Here is a 12,632-nt window from a genome sequence, read left to right on the forward strand (position 1 = left end):
GCGCAGTATGTGCCACAGAGACCCCGGTAGGAGGAACCAGGGACCCGGGGGACCACTCGGCGGGCACGGAGCCCACACCCCGGGGCCCGACGGGTCGCTCAACCCCACCCGATCGGATCCAGGAGGACGTCGGCTGCGCCTTCCTGAGCCTGGACGACGAGCAGCTGAGAAGGATCCAGCTGTGGGATCCAGATCTGGCGGCGGTGGAGGCGGCCCTACGGGAGAAAGAGGACACCCTACCAGGGCCCTGGAGTGGTTTGTATGCCCGATTGTGCGTGCAGAACGGGGTGGTACAGGAGCTAACCGAAGCCGGCCAGCCGGGATGCATCTGCGTGCCCGCCCAGGTGCGACCTCAGCTGCTGAGACTAGTGCACGACCACCCGATCGGGGGCCATGATGGAGAACGGCGCACTCGTGAAACCCTGTGCCGCCAGTATCTCTGTCCCAAGTTGGCATAAGACGTGGCCGCCTGGGTGCAGGGCTGCCGCGCATGTCAGCAATGCGGGCCGAAACCAGTGCGATACCAGGTACCCCTGAGGCCGTTCCGCGTCAGCCGGATGAACCAGTTGGTCGGGATCGACCTGCAGGGGCCATTCCCGCGATCCCACTGGGGCAACCGATATATTCTCGTAGCGGTGGAGTACTTCACACGCTATCCCGTAGCGGTAGCCATTCCCGATAAGACAGCCCTCGTAGTGGCCCGAGCGTTCGTGGAACACTACGTACCTAAGCACGGGATCCCCGAACGAGTGATTACTGACCAGGGTAGTGAGTTCGAGGCAGAGCTATTCCAGGCACTGTGCCGGGAGTTCGGGATTCAGAAGGACCGAACTACGGCGTATCACCCCCAGGCAAATGGGATGGTAGAGAGAATGAACCAGACCCTAGCCGGGAAGCTTAAAAGCATGGCGGCCGCGAATCAACGGGACTGGGACGAACACCTCCCCTATGCTCTGTTCGCCTATGCCACCACAGTACACACATCCACGGGACAGACCCCGTTCCAAATGATGTTTGGTCGCGAGTCTCGCCTGCATACAGATCTGCTGTTCGGTGTCCCTCCGCCGCAACGGGAGTAAGGGAGCCGCCCCGTGGAGCACTTGATGGGGACCCTGCGAGAAGCTAGGGTCCGTGCCTACCCGCAAGGCGAGACCGCACACCTGCGGCAGGAGCGGGGCGCCCGACCCCGGGTGGAGCCCCCCTTCTACTCGGCGGGCTCTAAGGTGTGGCTGCACACCCCTCGCGTCGGGGCCGGGCAGGTGGGGAAGTTAACCACCTACTGGCGGGGGCCCTGGATGGTGGAGCGACAGATTTCCCCCTGGACGGTACTGATTTGGTGGGGAGAGAGGGGCCGGGAGATGGTAGTTAATGTTCGGCGACTAAAACCATGGAGGGCGGCCCCAGCGAGGGAGAACCCCGCCGTTCAAGGACCCCGAAACCCCGGGGTCCCCACACCCCCGATACCCGGGGGCCTCGCAGAGTATATGGGCCCCACGGGGTCCCGGGCCCCAGGGGGTCCCGGCCCAAGCCAGGAGAGATGGGGACGGCGCCCCCTGAACCCTACCGCCCCCGAGTTTGTCTCCCAGCCCGCAGGTACCCAGGGCCGGAGGGAACCATTGGAGTGGAGAAGGAGACTGCCGCCGGAACCCCGAGAGACGGAGCCACCACCATCGAGACCAGCCACGAGAGCCGGGCGAGTCCCACGGACCCCTCGGCGCTACCTTGTAGGGGCAACCCAGGCGAGGTGCTTCAGTCAACCCGGGACGGGGACTGACACTTTGGGGGGCTGTGTGGTGCCGCCGCAGCGGAGCCGCTCCAGCGGAACCGCGCCCACCACCGCGACGCCGTCACCGATGCCTCAGATTTCTCGTCACTTTCCCGGGGCCGGTGCCTTCTCAGACGTCCGCGTTTTTCCCCACTGCACAGTCGTGAGGCCGCCGCAGCAGAGCCGCTCTGCCGAGGTCGTGCCCACCGCCGTGAAGCCGCCACTGGGGGATGTCGACGTGGTACACCCTCGCCACCCCCCCCCCCCCCCCCCGCACGAACGCACACACGCCCCACGTAGAGCCGGGAGGGGAGGTCACCCGGCTGATAGGTTTTTGTCCAGAAGTCCCTAGTGGGATCGAACTTCATGGTTTCCTGCGGCCGGGAAATTTGGCGATCTTCCCCCTGTAGCTGACATGCACTGCGGCGCCGCGACCTAATATTAAAGTTGCATGGTCACGGCAAGGGCCATCGAGCCACCGCGAGTGGAACCACACACGCACAAGCACGGGTCAGTGGACTGGTAGCGGGAGAACAGAGAGCGGACGTCGGTGAGATCACTGCGGCGACGTCACCCGAGCTGGGATCCGGGTATCGATAGGGCGGGAAAATCCGAGCCCCTGATTGGACGTGAGGCCAAGAGACCAAAACGGCGAAATTGCTTTATTGTAGGTAGGATAAAGGGAGGGGGATTCAGGTAGCAAGTGAGTTCTTCTTCAAGATAATCGCGGTTCTAGGAGCAGCAGAGTCAGCCGTCCGAGACGTCCGTGAGACATACTCCAGCACCGACAGGCTCGCCCCTCTACAGAGACAACTCGCCGCCTTGTCCCCTTACAGCGGTCAGTACATCAGGTGGAAGTAAGTGCGAGGGAGAGAGGCGTAAGTTTAAGCATTTTAATTCCAGGGTAGAGAGCGGGGCGATCGGTAGGAGAAATTGAATCGAAGACCTCCGAGGGATAGACTAGCGTCCACTGACCCATACCATCACACGTAGATAAAATTGGTTACTCGAGGTAAATAAAATTCGCTAGTGGGGGGATAAAACTGTCTTGTGTGGTCTTTTGGGAGTGTGAAGTGGAGGGCAGAGTGTGCTGGGTGTCTACGTGTATGCGCGGCTGTTCACCTCGAGACGAAGTGTGCGGTGTTTACGTACCTGCACGATTGTTTACAGTAGCGCATAGCGCTCGCATACCGGTGTGACGGCGTTGCGATTGCGCACCCGTGCAATTGTGTACAGTACTGTGCGGCGCGTACGGGCATACGTGGCGACTTTCGGTGGGGCCCAGTGCTCGCGTACGCGTGATATCGCTCACAATAGTGCTTAGCGATCGCGTACCTGGGTGGCTGTGTTGCGGTCACGCACCCGCACAATTGTCTAATCACGGAGTAGCCAGTTAAAGCGCCGGGCGCGCGCATATTCGCGCGACTGTTTTAGCGACCCTCCCCAATCAGCGGCGCGCGCACGGCAAAAACCCCGCCCGCCCATCACTCGGCTCCAACCCCCTCGCGTCCGATTGGTGTACGGGGCTGGGCAGAGGGTAGGGGCGTGTTTGTTGTTATCGGAACACGTGGAGCGCGGGTGGGAGGGAAACACGCGCTGCGCCTGTTTGTTTACGGGCGGGACGGAGATTTACTGGCGAGCGCGCTTACAGCTGCACACCGCCTCTGAATGGCAAAGCGCACCGCGAGCGTAAAAACAGACCACTGCGTCAATTGAAACATGGTGACGCGGGCAGCCGCAAAGTCGGGGGTGCAAGGGGGCGAGGAATTGGAGGTCGGTAGCCCGGACCCCACAGAGCAGCCGGGGGGTAGTGGGACGAGTGTTACGGGGGAGTTGGAGAGCAATGGTCACGACAATACGGTGATGTCGGGGGACGGTAGCCCCCACAAAGGCTTCACGAACTACGTGGTCAAAAGATATGTTAAATAATGTGTCAGCCAGAGGACATCTCTGTCACACCCCAAGGTGTAGAGAATGGCTCTGACTGACGGCCACGTAGTTTTACTTGGGGCCGCTCACCATCATGAAGGTCCTTAAGGATCGTGAGCAAAGGGTGAGGCACTCCAAAAGCATGAAGAACAACCCAGAGGCCAGGCCTACTGATGGTATGATAGGCCTTGACCAGGTCAATAAAGCACACACATTCCCTCATACATGGACCTACAGACACGCACTTATACACTCAGATGGAGCCATGCACACACATCTACTAACACACAAACATGGACTAACACACAGAGTGACTAAATATGCACACAAATGGACTGACATGCACACTTTGACTGACACACACAAACACTTCGACGTACACACACACATCGGGCGTTGTTCGTTCGAAAAAGACAGACACACACATGGAATTAAATACACGCATGGACCTACACGCACACACATATGGACTCAAACACACACACATCGACTCACGCACACACACATTGACTTACACACACATATGAACTTACACACACATATGGACTAACACACACATGGACTAACACACACATTTGGACTCACACACACACATCAACTGACACACATAGAGACACACACACTCACATGAAGCCATGCACACACATCGACTAACACACACACAGCGACTGACATACACACATGGACTGACACGCACAGATCGACGTACACACACACACATCTGGCGTTGCCCGGGCAAACAATACACAGACACACATGGATTGACACACACACACACATCGACTGACAGCAATCCCCGATGATGCCACAGCTCGAGCAATGTTCTCTCTCTCTGGCGAGCCTTAGTGAGGAGCAGTTTGAAAACAAAGGGCTTCCCAATACTGGCAGGTGCATCAAGGTAACAAAAGACTCCATTTGTAGTCTCAATGTGTTGCAAAATTTTCGTATAGGCTTCAATTTAGTGCATGCATGAGCTTTGGTTAATTTTCGTAATTAAGTTTACGAAGCTGCAAAGCATAATAGCATATTGAACGTAGAATCTCTTGAGCAAGGGCATGCAGGTTGTCCGTGTAGGGCATTGGTAGTCCCATAGACGCGAGGTATTTAGCACCAATGGAGTGCAGTTTGTCCTGAAGGAGGATGAGGGCCTGTTTGAAGATGACATCAGAAGTGACGAAAACTTCAAATCTAGATTGACATCAGAAAAGTTGATGTCGAAGTTTGTATTTTGCCATTGAGCTCCGTGGAGGATATCCTAACTCATGACCTATTTGTACTTTTGGCAGAGTCCCATGGGGTTAGATGGGCTGCAAACTTGAAGATGTATGAAGAAGAGCAATGTCAGTTGGAAAGGGGACTGACCAACAGAAGCTTCCGTCATAGCTTTATGAAGATGGTGATCACGTGCAAGAATTGCACGAAGATTGCAAGCTTCCCTGTATGATTGACAGACAACTCCTTCGACTGTTTCGAGGTCTTGGAAATATTTGTGCCCTTTGGCAACATGGGGAAGCATTGGGATAAAGTAGCACTGCTGTTTGTTGGGATTAACTGTGCAGACTCGTCCTAAGGCATCAGATTAACCGTCAGCAGCACGTCGCTTCAATGTTTTTTGGGCAGTGCATGTATAGTAAGAGGGAACGTAATGGTCGAGCAGGTTGGCAGAAAATGGGTAACTTGGGCACAAAATAAAGAACGCCATAAGGGTGGTATCTTGTGGAGCCAGGGCCTGTTGTTCGGGCATATCCTTTGGGGACATAGATGAGTTGACAATCTTGTGGGGGAACGGTGATGGATGGAGAAGGCAAGAATTTAGCAAATGGCCCCATTGTCGCTGATGTATGTTCGTTGGAAAAAAAGTTTGAGCTCATGCACACTTTGTCCCTCTGTTTTGTAAGACAAAGACAGGCATATCAGAGCCTTTGTTGGTTTATTGACAAAGATAATTGATGGGTTTTTTCGAATAGCAGAATTTTACATTTAAGTGGGCTTGGAAGATTTTGCACAGTAGAGGGTAGTAGGGAACAATCGACCGGTTGTGAACCTTAATTAGCGAGTTAGTGGCAGGTCTGAGCGTAATTTTAAATATATAATGCTCAGTAGTTCTGTGAAGATATAAGCGTTAGCCATCATGGGCCGACTGAGTGTGTTTCAAGTAGTTGCATGTATACCTTTTGGAACACCTCTGTTCTTGCATACATGGCGCATTTGGACCATTTGGTTGCAGACCACATAGGAAAAGGGCAGGGTCTTGATGGGGGTGAGGTAGCTGAGCACTGATAAATGTGTCAATGTGACTTGCATGAATTGTTTACGTCATCCATAGGGAAAAATGTGAGCATGAGGAAGACGACATTTTTGCCAGCCAATGGTGTGCAAGATACTGCTTGTCTATGCAAAACGCCGCCTTCGTTGGTCGTAATATGCATCATGAGGTCATAAACTTTGAGTTTGAAGACCCTCGCTAAGATGTCATATCTGTCTGGTGGCTTTTGGTTGGGATGAAAGTAAACGTGGATCTCCTTTCATTTGGAATTGCAAGTGAAGGTGATGAAGAGATGTGGCGCGGCATATTGGCTAATGTACGTCATGGCATCCTGAGTCTTCTCATGCATGTATCTTGGTGGAGCTGTGAAGGATGAAGGCAAAATCACTAATCAGCCCACATTGTGACCGTTTGCATCTCCTTTGGCATTGAAGGCATCCCAGAGATGAGCATACTATTCACACGCAGGCGGTTTTGATTCAGTTGAATGTAAAGAAGGCGCTCACTCTCAATGTTGGCATAATCATAGAAAACATACTGGTGAAAGAGGTTGGCGCACAATAATATGTGGTTTCCTCCTCTGTCCATGATCACGAAGGAATAGAAGTTTTTTTAGAGGAGACAGTTTTTTGAGGATGTCTTTGTCCTGCAGCTTTGTAATTGGAGGAATCTTGACGTGGTACCCATCTTGGGCTTGCGACAGGAAAATTGATTATTGTTGGGCATCGTATGGTCTGTTAGTGTCAGGAAATCGTGCGATGGTATTTTCTTCGTATGGAAGAACAATGCTTCTCTCAAAATGTTCCTCACCCACCGTAAGAGAGCAAGGTCAATAATATTTGGAACATTGAACCTCCCTGTGTGGTCCCCACTTTTGTGACAAGTAAAGGTGCGGTATAGCAAAATTTAAATGGGTGATGTTTGCAGCAATGTAACAAAACGATAGACGAAATGCAATGGGCTGTTGCAAAGAAAGTCCAACGTATTTAGCAGAATAACATATTGATCAGCATCGCAGTACTACGTATGAGTAAATAGCGTGACGGGAGCAATCTAAGTAATAGAAATGCATTGAATAAATAAATTGAAATAAGTGTAAATAAAGAGCAGCAATACACTCAATGACATAAGCATTGCTACAATCGACATGAAAAGCTAGCAATACGGGAAGCAGCTGTAAAAGCAGAATACAGTCGACATGAAAGGCTGGCAGTACACTGAGTGAGGCAAAGAAGCAGGCAACAGATTATAGACTGGCATACACTTTTAATGGGCAAAAACAAAATTAGCAGTGTAGATAATAGAGTGGCAGTGCACTGACGTTAATTAATCAGCAAGCAGCAGGCCACATGACAGACTGGCAGTCGACCGTCGCAGCATCATAAAAACACATCAAAAAAAGGAAATATTTAGCAACCTAATAATGAAGAATTCGTTTTGGGCACACAAACATGATTATTGTAATATCTGCCAACTTATTAGTCTGATAATAGTAAACAATGAACCTGAGTTCTTATCTGCACACAAACATAATTTTTGTAACATCTGGCAAGTTATGTTTCATAATAGTAAAGAATGAACGTGAGTTATTATCTGCACACAAACATTATTACAGTAATATTTGGCAACTTATTAGTTTCATAATAGTAAACAATGAGAGTGAGTTGTTATCTGCACACAAACAAAATTATTGTAATATCTGACAACCAATTACTTTCATAATAGTAAAGAATGAACTAGAGTTATTATCGGCACACAAACATTAGCATAGCATAGGCCTTTGTGTCTCGAGAGACAATTCTTTTTTGCGCCTTACGAGGTCAGCTGTAGGTTTTGCAGCGCCTAGAATGACTTAGTAGGCCAATCCTTGAGTGACAATCCTTGCCACAGCAATTGCAAATGAATGCGGTGGCAGCTCCAGAGGTGTTTGTTGCTTTTTCTTTACGTCGCTCCCTCTTGGACTGCCAAGCAGTGTTCTTTTCTCCTCGCCTCTCCTGAGGCCTGTTTTTACAGCCTGCTGCCAGCTGAGTCGGTCGCCGGCAGTTTTCTCCCAGTCATTTGGGTTGATGTCGCAGCTCTTCATGTCCCGTTTACAGACATTTTTGAAGCACAGGACCGGGCAACCAGTGACCCATGTGCCTGATGCCAACTCGCCGTACAAGACATCCTTGGGTATTCTGCCATCCTGAGCCATCTCAGGCGCCTATGACTGAGTAGAGAGTACATGCTGGGAATGTTGGCCAAGTTGAGAACTGAGGTGTTGGGAATGCGATCTTGCCATCTGATATCGAGGATGCGCCTGAGACATCGGAGGTGGAATGTGTTTAGTCGATGTTCTTGATGGGCGTATGTTGTCCAGGACTCAGACCCATAGAGGAGGGTGCTAAGGACGCAGGCCCGGTACACTTGTACTTTGGTGTTGAGCGTTAGGGATTTGTTCTCCCACACTCTTTTATTCAACCTGAACATAGCTGTTTACGCCTTCCCAATGCGCTTGTCAATCTCTGTGACAAGGGACAAATTGTAGGTGATGGTAGAACCCAAGTAAGTGAAGTCCTGAACGACTTCCAGGGTGTAGCTGCCAATGTTTATGGAAGGGGTGTCTCTGACATCCTGGCCCATGACATTGGTCTTTTTCAGACTGATTGTCAGGCCAAAGTTGTTGCAGGCATTGGCAAGGTGGTCGATGAGTGTCTGCAAACCTTATTCTGTGTGAGCTGTCAGCGCAGCATCATCAGCAAAAAGGAGTTCTCTGATGAGGACTTTGCGGACTTTGGTTTTGGATCTGAGACAGCCAAGGTTGAAGAGTTTGCCATCAGATCTTGTATGAAGAAAGACTCCCTCTTCTGCTGTCCTAAAGGCATGTGTGAGCATAAGTGAGAAAAAGATGCTAAATAGTGTTGGGGCAAGCACGCACCCCTGCTTTACACCGCTGTGCTGTATTGTTCCTTTCATGTTGTCATGGAAAGAGGAGATGACTGCCAGCAGCTTCGGTGGACAGCCGATCACTTTGAGGAGTTTGAAAAGGCATCCCCTACTGATGAGGTCAAAGGCTTTTGTAAGATCAATGAATGCCAAGTACAGGGGCATTCTCTGTTCTCGACATTTTTCCTGTAGCTGACGCAAGGAGAAGAGCATGTCAATTGTAGACCCTGCCTGCTCTGAAGCCACACTGAGCCTCAGGATAGTCCTCTCAGCTAATATCTGTAACCTGCTGAGGGCCACACGGGCAAAGGTTTTCCCCACAATGCTCAGCAGAGAGATGCCGCGGTAGTTATTGCAGTCCCCACGGTCACCCTTGTTTTTATATAGGGTGATGATGCTGGAGTTTTCATGTCTTGAGGCACTGCTCCTTCTTCCCAGCACTGGCAGAAAAGTTCATGGAGTTTTGTGAGGACGGCGGGTTTTGCACATTTCAGTACCTCAGGTGTGATGCCGTCCTGTCCCGGTGACTTTCCACTGGCTAATGAGTTGATGGCGTTGTCAAGTTCCTTCAAGGTTCGAACATTGTCGAGTTCGTGTATCGTTGGTAGGGGCTTTACAGCAGCAAGGGCAGCTTCTGACACACCGTTGTCTCGTGAGTAGAGCTCTGAGTAGTGTTCTACACCCCTGGCCATTTGCTCTTGTTTATCAGTGATGAGGGCCCCTGTGCTGAATTTAAGGGGGGCAGTACTCCTGATGTTTGGACCAAAGGCTGTCTTGATGCCTTCATACATGGCACGGATATTGCCAGTGTCAGAGGCGAGTTGGATCCTACTACTGAGATTCACCCAGTAGTTTTTGGCGCAGCATCTGGCGGTCGTTTGAGCTACACTGCGAGCAGCTTTCAGAGCCCTTAATGATTCTGTACTTGGGACTTGCTTGTACTTGAGGAGCGCCATGCTTTTGGCTTGGAGGATGGGTTCCAATATAGCCAGGTGTTCCTCAAAACCAGCCTGTGTTCCACCTTGTCTGCTTGCCGAAGGTATTGATGGCTGCATTAAAGATAGCGTCTCTGATGTATGCCTACTTTGTCTCCACGCTTCCATCTGGTGTGTCGTGTAGGGACTGCTCAAGGCTGTGTTGGAATAATTGAGTGAGCTCTGGGAGGGATGTCTTGGCAGAGTTGATGCGTAGGTAACACTTTTGTTTGAGTCCGTATATATTTTTGTGGCATAGTCTGACCTTGCTGGATACCAGCGAGTAATCGGTGTCACAGACTGCACTGTGGTAGCTGCGTGTGATGAGTACCGAGTTGAGGAGGTCTTGTCGGGTGATGACGAGGTCCAGTTGGTGCCAATTAAGAGACCTTGGATGTCTCCATGATACTTTATGGCATGGTTTTGTGAGAAAGCATGAGTTTGTGATACAGAGATTGTGGTATGAACAAAGCTCCAGTAGACTTTGGCCACTGGCATTCAGCTTTCCAATGCCATGATAGCCAAGGCATGCGTGCAACGCGTCATGGTCAGCCCCAACCCTTGCATTGAAGTCTCCCAACAGAAACATGTGCTCAGAGCTGGGGATTTTGCGAATAATATTGTGAAGCTCTTCGTAGAACTGGTCATGAATCTCCAGAGGTGAGTAGAATGTTGGGTCGTAGACACTCAGGATGTTTACATGGCCAGAAGCAGTGAGCAATCTCATGAGTAGAATCCGCTCGGAGCCTGCAGTCGGTGGTTATATCATGCCAAGGAGTGTGTTTTTGAGGACGAACCCAACACCGTGTTGCCTTGGTTCATTCTTCTGTTTTCCTTGCCAGTAGAAAGTGTAATCACTCTCTCGTAGTGAGCCGGGTCTCCTGCAGTGCTGCAATATCGACATGGAGTACCGCCAACTCCCTGTCGATAACTGCAGTCTTGCGGATGTCCTCAATTTGCAATAGATCTTCGGAGAGTCCAGAACACACTGTGCGTACATTCCAGCTTGCAAAATGAAGGGCTGGAACCTTCTTTCATTTTGTTTTGCTTTTGTCTGGTGCAGGTTTTGCAGCCTGCTTGTCTAGTGATGAACCATAAGCTCCAAACACCCATTGGAGCAGGTGAGCCTTGGCGGGAAAGCACCTTATTGGCCGGGGACTGCCCAGCTTGAGGCGGGCGGTAGCTATCCATTGGGGTGCAATGACCACTCCCACCGACGATGGCAACCCGTGGCGCCCATTTTTTACGCCAATCTAAAATGAGCTTATAACCCGTGACTGCTGCCATCCGTGTTTTTTGGCCACGATTAGGTGGCCGAGGAGTGTCCTCTCCCCATTTTTTCACCTCTTACTAGCGCAAAGCCCGGGCAGGTTATTCTGGAAATCCTGGGTTGCCCATGCGTCAGGATCCCCCCCTCGGCCTTGCTGGTGATGTCCAAAGGAGTGCGTAGCACGACGTTTGGTACCAGTTTGGCTGCAGGGGCTGCCGGGAATGTGCCGCAGTGCGTCACAAAACCGCCTGAGGGGCCCCACTCCTTACTCTTTGGTTCTATTCGGTAAAGTCACGTAGGTAAAAAAAATAAAACAACAAATATCAGCCATTGACTCTCCCGAGACACTCACAAGGCAGTGAGAAAACCGCGTAAGCCTGGTAGGGGCCCTTACCAGGTACTGACAGCCGGGCCAGCTGTGCCTGGGACTCACGTAAGGCAGGGTCGTCACGCCTTGAGGTAGTTTATCACAAACTACCCGCTACGGAAACATTATTATTGTAATATTTGCCAACTTATTTGTTTAATAATAGTAAACAATGAACCTGAGTTCTTAGCGTAAGAAGCAAGGAAATTTGTGCTTACCATAGGCTTGGTCAGGCCTAGTCCCGTGTGGAGCCCCCGTCCTGGCCTACATTGCCAAGGCAGGGGAGGTAGCACATTGGCAGGCTGGGGGCTGGGCCACTACCCTCACACCGATAAGAGTAATGGTATCTAAGCACTATAATATTATTACCTACGGACTCTGTAGTATAAACTGGACGCATCGTGTTGGGAGGGGGGGGGGCGAAGAGGACATCAGACTGTGGTGAAAACTCCGCAGCGTGATGCGTATGTTTATTGAATGTTAAACGTGTTAAAGAAAACGTCCCCAGTGAGCTGGACCGAACGCGCATCACTTGGCAGGGTCCGCCCCCCCAGGCAATTGTCGTCAGTTGGTACTCTCGATGTGGCACAATAATTAAATAATTAAAATAAGAGTGCCACTAATACGCTAATTTTACGAATTAAAAGTTTACGGATGGGAAAAGGGAATAGCCTATTCCCACCGCGGGGCTTGGGGCGTGCTGCCTAGCCTTTTTTTTCGTCGTAAAGTCCACCGTTCGGGAGCCAAATCTCTCGCAAGCACGCGCGCGGAGACTTTTATATATGACTAGCTGTACTACCCGGTTTGGCCCGAGACTTGGATCATACCCACGCCCGGCCGACTTTGTCTCCCTAGTGGCGATGTTCATACACCATAGCAGTTACTTGTTTGAGGCTGAGTCGACCTAAGGGTCGCCAGGTTCATAGCGAAGCGTGCTAACCACTACACTACAATGCGTTACGCTTCCACATGCGCGGGTCACGTGACAGATTTGACGTCACAGCTCACTTGCCGTGCAAAAAATATATGCATTATTGAGCTCCCCCGCCCCCCAAAAAAAATCTAAAGTGTATTTTTTATAATTTTTGCATGGTGTACAGTCTGGAAAGTACCCACATGGCATATTTCGAGTTTGT

General features: G+C 51.0%; 1 protein-coding gene across 1 annotated transcript in view; it reads right to left on the minus strand.

The window, feature by feature from the left end:
* LOC116958002 (aerolysin-like protein) overlaps nucleotides 1-11,735 on the minus strand; it is a 56,473-nt gene extending 44,738 nt beyond the window's left edge. The window contains exon 1 of the mRNA XM_076058202.1: nucleotides 11,715-11,735. The gene's annotated coding sequence lies outside the window, so the exon portion shown is untranslated. The remainder of the gene's footprint in view (nucleotides 1-11,714) is intronic.
* Between the last annotated feature and the right edge of the window lie 897 nt (nucleotides 11,736-12,632).

Source organism: Petromyzon marinus (assembly GCF_048934315.1).
Source record: "Petromyzon marinus isolate PM22_M1 ecotype Great Lakes invasive population chromosome 68 unlocalized genomic scaffold, UKy_Petmar_22M1.pri1.0 chr68_unloc.1, whole genome shotgun sequence".
Lineage (NCBI taxonomy): Eukaryota > Metazoa > Chordata > Hyperoartia > Petromyzontiformes > Petromyzontidae > Petromyzon > Petromyzon marinus.